Source organism: Panthera leo, chromosome B4 (assembly GCF_018350215.1).
Source record: "Panthera leo isolate Ple1 chromosome B4, P.leo_Ple1_pat1.1, whole genome shotgun sequence".
In the NCBI taxonomy this organism is placed as follows: domain Eukaryota; kingdom Metazoa; phylum Chordata; class Mammalia; order Carnivora; family Felidae; genus Panthera; species Panthera leo.
The window spans coordinates 118,690,874-118,696,738 of NC_056685.1; the positions used below are offsets into that span (position 1 = coordinate 118,690,874).

The 5,865-nt window shown below is 40.8% G+C and overlaps 1 pseudogene; it reads left to right on the forward strand.

Annotated features, from left to right (window-relative positions):
* The first annotated feature begins 774 nt into the window (after window positions 1-774).
* Window positions 775-4,920, forward strand: LOC122225455 (annotated as a pseudogene).
* The last annotated feature ends 945 nt before the right edge of the window (window positions 4,921-5,865 follow it).

Genomic DNA, 5,865 nt, shown 5'->3' on the forward strand with positions numbered 1-5,865 from the left:
GAGCTCTAATTTCTTTGTGCTTAAATTTATATAAAGGAAAGAAAATTTAGTTATTAGACTTTTGATCTGGGGGCTGTTTTTATATTGCTGATATTATATTATTTGGAAATTTTATGTTGTCATCTGTGCTCATTTCTGATATTCTCTAACATAGCTGGGCATAAATTGAAATAAGAAATAGAATGGGGACTCATTTTCAGGCAAGAATGCAGAGCAGCTGTGCTGATCTTTTAATTTGTGCTCCTCTTCTGTCCCATTTCAGAGCCTTCTCACAGCAAAAGAAAATCCACATGATTCTCAGGGAAGTTGTGGCTGGAATTAGAAGTCTGCTCTTAAGAAGGAAGAAGCAAGACCATCTGGAGAAACTGACCATCTCCTCTACCAAGGAAATTTGCCACACTGCCCGTGGAAAACCCTAAGAATTAATAAAAGGTCAAAAAGCTGAGGACTATCAAGGAAAGGTATTACTCCCTGGGGTGAGTTGTCCTAAAGTTGAGTCTTGGAGGAATGATATTGGAAAACCTGATTGTTGCCATGGATCCAGGCTGCAATTCCCAGTTGAGCTTTACCAATGATAAAGCTGATTTTTTTTTTAATCTCCATCAAACTAGTGCACTTAGTTCTCAAATGGCTTGAAAGTTGGAAGAGTAAAAGATGTGATTAAAACCAGAACAGATACTTAGAAAACCTTAAACCAGAACACTTCTTTCAAATATGTCTTACTTTTCTTTCTGCACCCGCTCTCGTGGCAGTGGCAGCAGGTGCGCTCTTGACATGCAGACCTATGCACACAAGCTCATGGACCTGTACCGGCCACGGAAATGCTCCACCAGCAACCACCATCATCACTGCCAAGCACCACATGTCCATCCAGATGAATGTAGTCACAGGGTTACAGGCAGGTTCAACCATCAGTTTAAAACCTACACTACATGTGGGGCCATTAGTAGGATGGGTGAGTCCGATGACTCTATCCTCTGACTGGCCAAGGTCGATGGCATGGTTTCCTGGAGAAGATCACGGACGTGGAATATTTGTCATAAATAAATGGCAACACCCCATAATATATGTATATATAACCTTACAATCTGAAAATTTAAAACAGATAAAAGTGGAATTATTTTAGTGAAAGAGGAGAAAATGAAGCTATGAAGCCCATCTACTCAGGTGCCCCTCACTTTCTGTGGGGCCTCTGAGTGCTCCTCAGAGCACAGCTTGAAAACCTCTGCCTTAAAAAAAGAAAGAAAAGACAAGATGAAAAGAAAAGAAAAAAGAGAAGAAAAGAAAAGAAAAGACGAGAAAAGAAAATCACTGCCTTAAAAAATTAGAATCACCAGCCACTTGATACAGAGGATGAACTGGCCATTTTTAATTATGCTGTGACCACCAGAGGAGTGTAATCTCTACATTACTCCATAAAAAACATTCTGATCTCTCCTTTCAAAGTATCCACAAAAATGAGGACTCTCCTTATCCTCACTGACCATACTGGGTACACTCTCCTGAAGTTTAGTATATAAAAAAATCGACTAGGATTCCTGTCTTCAATACAGATTCCTGGGCCCCACTCACAGAGATATCATTCCCTGTTTCTAGGGAGGCTCTTAAGAAACTACTTTCAACAACATCCAAGTACATCTGGGTCAGGTGTCCTGAGGACTACACTTTAAGAAACACAGACTCAAGATGGAAAATGATTGGAAAACATATTAAAAGCATCCATCGCCCTTCAATGACAAATGAAGACATTTGAACTTTATTCAATTAATTTCAGGCAGCTATTGAAGTTATTTGAGCAGCAGAGGGACATGATAAAAGATGAACTTTAAGAAAGTTAGTATGGAAGGGGCGCCTGGGTGGCTCAGTCAGTTAAGCATTCGACTTCGGCTCAGGTCATGATCTCACAGTTTGTGAGTTCAAGCCCTGTGTTGGGCTCTGTGCAGACAGCTCAGAGCCTGGATCCTGCTTCAGATTCTGTGTCTACCTCTCTCTCTGCCCCTCCCCCATTTGTGCTCTCTCAAAAATAAATAAATGTAAAAAAAAGAAAAAAAAAGAGAACGTATGAAAGCAGGATGTGAAATCAGCAGAAATGGGAAAAATATGTTAAAAGGTTATTTCTTGTAAGGGTCTAAGAAAGGCATAAGGAGTTTCTGGATGTGAACAATTACAGTGAGAATTAAGACAAGGGAACAGATAATAGTCCAAGTTATGGACTGAATGTGTCTGCCCGCAAATTCAGACATTGAAGCCTACCCCCTGATGGTATTGGGAGAGGAAGTAATAAGGGTTAGATGAGATTATGAGGATAGGGCCCTCGTGATGGGATTAGTGCCTCTATAAGAAGAGACACCAGGGGGCGCCTGGGTGGCTCAGTCAGTTAAGAGGTTAAGCATTGGACTTGGGCTCAGATCATGATCTCGTGGTGGTTCATGAGTTCAAGCCCCTTGTCGGGCTCTGTGCTGACCACTTGGAGCCTGGAGACTGCTTCAGATTCTGTGTCTACCTCTCTCTCTACCTCTCCCCCACTTGCGCTGTCTCTCTCTTTCTCTCAAAAATAAACAAACATAAAAAAAAAGAGAGAGAGAGACACCAGAAAGCTTGCTCTCTCTTTCTTTCTGCCATGTAAGGATATAGGGAGAAGGTGGCCATCTGCAAGCCAGGAACAGAGCCTTCATCAGGACCTGACCATCCATGCTGGCATCTTGATTTTTGACTTTCCAGCCTCCAGAACCATTAGAAATGAATTTCTGTTGTTTAAGCCATCCAATCTATGGTATTTTGGTATGGAAGCCTGAGCTGACTGACAGTCTACAAAGAATCAATGTGACTTGGCAGGTACAAATTGGAAATCAAGAGAAAAATGGATTCAAATATGAGACTAGGTTTCCCAACTAACTGGAAAGCAAGACGGTTGTTCCTTTAACCAAAGGGAAAGATTGAGCTTCCCTTTGGGGAAGCGATGGGCCTGTGCTGGTCATTGTGCTTGCCCTGATGAGGGGCTTGCAAAAGGGGTAAAAGGCAGCCCTTGGGGACCACATAACCCCTCCAATCATAACTGGTTAAACTTGTGTTAATATCTGATCCAGACGCAGCCAACCTATAGTGTCATCAGGGACCTATGAGCAGCCCTGCCTCTAAAACCTGAGCACAGCCAATCAAATACTTATCTTGGGAATCTGGAGAGAAATACACACACAAGGAAATAAGGCTGTTAAATGTAGGTGACCCTGAAAGGATGCCAAGAACGGTCATCAACTTGAGAAGAACCACAAAGCATAAGTAAAATGAAGAAGCGAAAGCCGTGAGACGGAGAGAAAACTTATGCCAGCAGTTACAACAGAAGGAAGCAAAACACACAGAAAGTGAGTCCTGTGAAGACTGAATCACTAGAGTAGAAATCTCCCAACAGCTACAGCTGAGGCCCTTCACAGGGTGTTTGGGATTCCTTTCTTGTTCAGCACATAGTAAGCACTCAAGAAACAGGTGCTTTGAAAATTTAAAACAAAAGCCATTCAAGTCTTGTTCCATCCTCCTGTCCCTGCTCTTCTTGAAGCCTTGATATTTGTTTTCACCAGGTTCTCACGTGCATTCTCCTCACAACATACCCCTCATTGCTTGGCAACTTGAATGGAAATTTGTTCACACCATGACAGGAGTGTGGCTGAAGCAGAAATATACTGGATTTAGGGTCTTTCAAGAAAATTGAGGGGTAGGGGATAAAACTGAAATACAGAACTGAATGAAGCTCAGGACAGAGGGCAAAGCAAATGTGGATTTGAAGGTGATGCCTCTGAAAGCATTACATTAAGACTAGATAGCTTGACAAAGCAGATCACATAAAGAAGAGAGACAAGAAAAGTCCTGAGGAAATCCCTCACTTAGACGAGAAAAGTCAGAGGAGGCAAAAGAGACAGAATCCATACTTTCAGAGGTCTCCGCCTGTTTTGCATCAGGCAAAATATGATCATCTGCATTGACCATTTGAACAGGGCTGCTTTTATCCTGGTTTTAAAGCCATGTTTAGTGAGAGACCTCTTTCCCTTGGCTTTATGTTTTCATGTAGATGCACTATAGCAAGAGTTAGCAGTCCTGGCTTCTTGCTCACCCCCTTACACCTTCCCAAGAGAGGAGGAATGACTTACCTAAATTGATGAACAGGTAACAGGCACAGCTATAAAGTAGACTTAGTGAGGCACCCTTAGTAAATTCGATTGGGAATGACATATTAGCAAACCCGTTGGGCTCTCAGAAGTAGCCACGTTCTCTAGTCACCATTCTTCAGTAATCACCCCAATGAGATCTCTGTCTTTTGGACCCAGGTGCCAATCTCTCTATTGGTTCTGAAATTTGGACAGGGCAAGGAAATATTTTACTTTAATTTTCACCCTGTTGCAGACTCGTTACCCAGGAAGCAGACTCTGAGACAAAAGTTAGCATGCAGGAAGTTGGTTGGGGAGTGCTCTCAGAATCAACACCTGTAGAGTAAGGGAAAGAAACAGGCTTCCAGGACAAGTTAGATTGCAATGCTTTATAGGGCTGCCAAATTTAGTAAATAAACACACAGGATGCCTAGTTAGAATTTCAGGTAAACAGCAAAAAGAATTTTAGTAGCAATGTGTCCCATGCAGTATTTAGGACATACTGATTCTAAAAAAAGTGTTGTTTATCTAAAATTCAAAGTTAACTGGGCATCTGTATTTATTTTATCTGGCAACTCTAAAGCCTCAGCCACCCAGCAGGCAGGCAGCTCGGAAGCTGAGAAAGCCCTTTCACCGTGATCTGAGTCGGACAAGGAAGCTGGGATTTTACAGCCCCACACAGGCCAGTCATTGGATGCAGCCGCTCCTGGGAAGGAAGCAGAAGCTTGAGCAAGGTGGTGCTTTTCAGCCACGAGCAATTCCTGAAAGGGTCGGAAGCTGAAGAGTGTCAGCCCACCATCATCCCAGCATCTGGGGGAATAAATCCTTCAGTCCTGAGAGCGGACCTGGATGGTACAATACAGCTAACATGACTTCTCCTCCCCAAAACCCTCTAACAATGATACATTATTTATTTAGTCCCTTCTCTGTTGGCAGTAGTGTGCTAGGGCCCTGGAGGCACTTCTCCTTTTATTGAAAACTGTCAGTTGACGAAAAGAAAGAGAAGCCAATCTAAATATTTGGTGAATGAGTTCTCAATTCTTTATGTTGAGATTCTCATACTTTTCCTTGGTCTTTTGAGATGGATAGGCCCTGTCACAGTTTTTCTTTCAAAGATAGTTTTTTGAAGACACATATTCTATACCCACCCCAAACAGAAAATTTATAATAAGCTAGGAAAAAAAACATACTTCCTTAATTTGAAAAGGGGTTTCCACCAAAAACCTAAAACAATTCTTATTCTTTTTTTTTCACCTCTATTTTTTCATTTAACCCTTTATTATGGAAATTCAAACATATACAGACAGAAAGAATAGATTAATGAGCTCAGTGTGTCTATCACTCATCTTCAACAATTACCAACATTTTGCCAATTTCCAAGTATCATTCTGAAAAGTAAAATAACTGTAAACTATTCTGTAGAGTAAAATACCACGTGTCCATAAAAGTCAGGAACAAGATATAATGAAACCTACTTTTACAGTCAATACTTTTGCCCTAAAGTTACTGGTCAATACAAAAAGATCAGGAAAAATAAATAAATATGAATTATTTATATATAATTAATAAACAGATATATACCCAGAAAATCCAAGGCAATCACATATTTCTAGACTAATTAAATTTTCAGAAAGGTAGAAATAAGATTAACCTATAAAAATCTATAGCCTTTCTATAATTAGCAACAACTAATTTAAAAATGTAATAGAGAAGAGAGTTATAATTC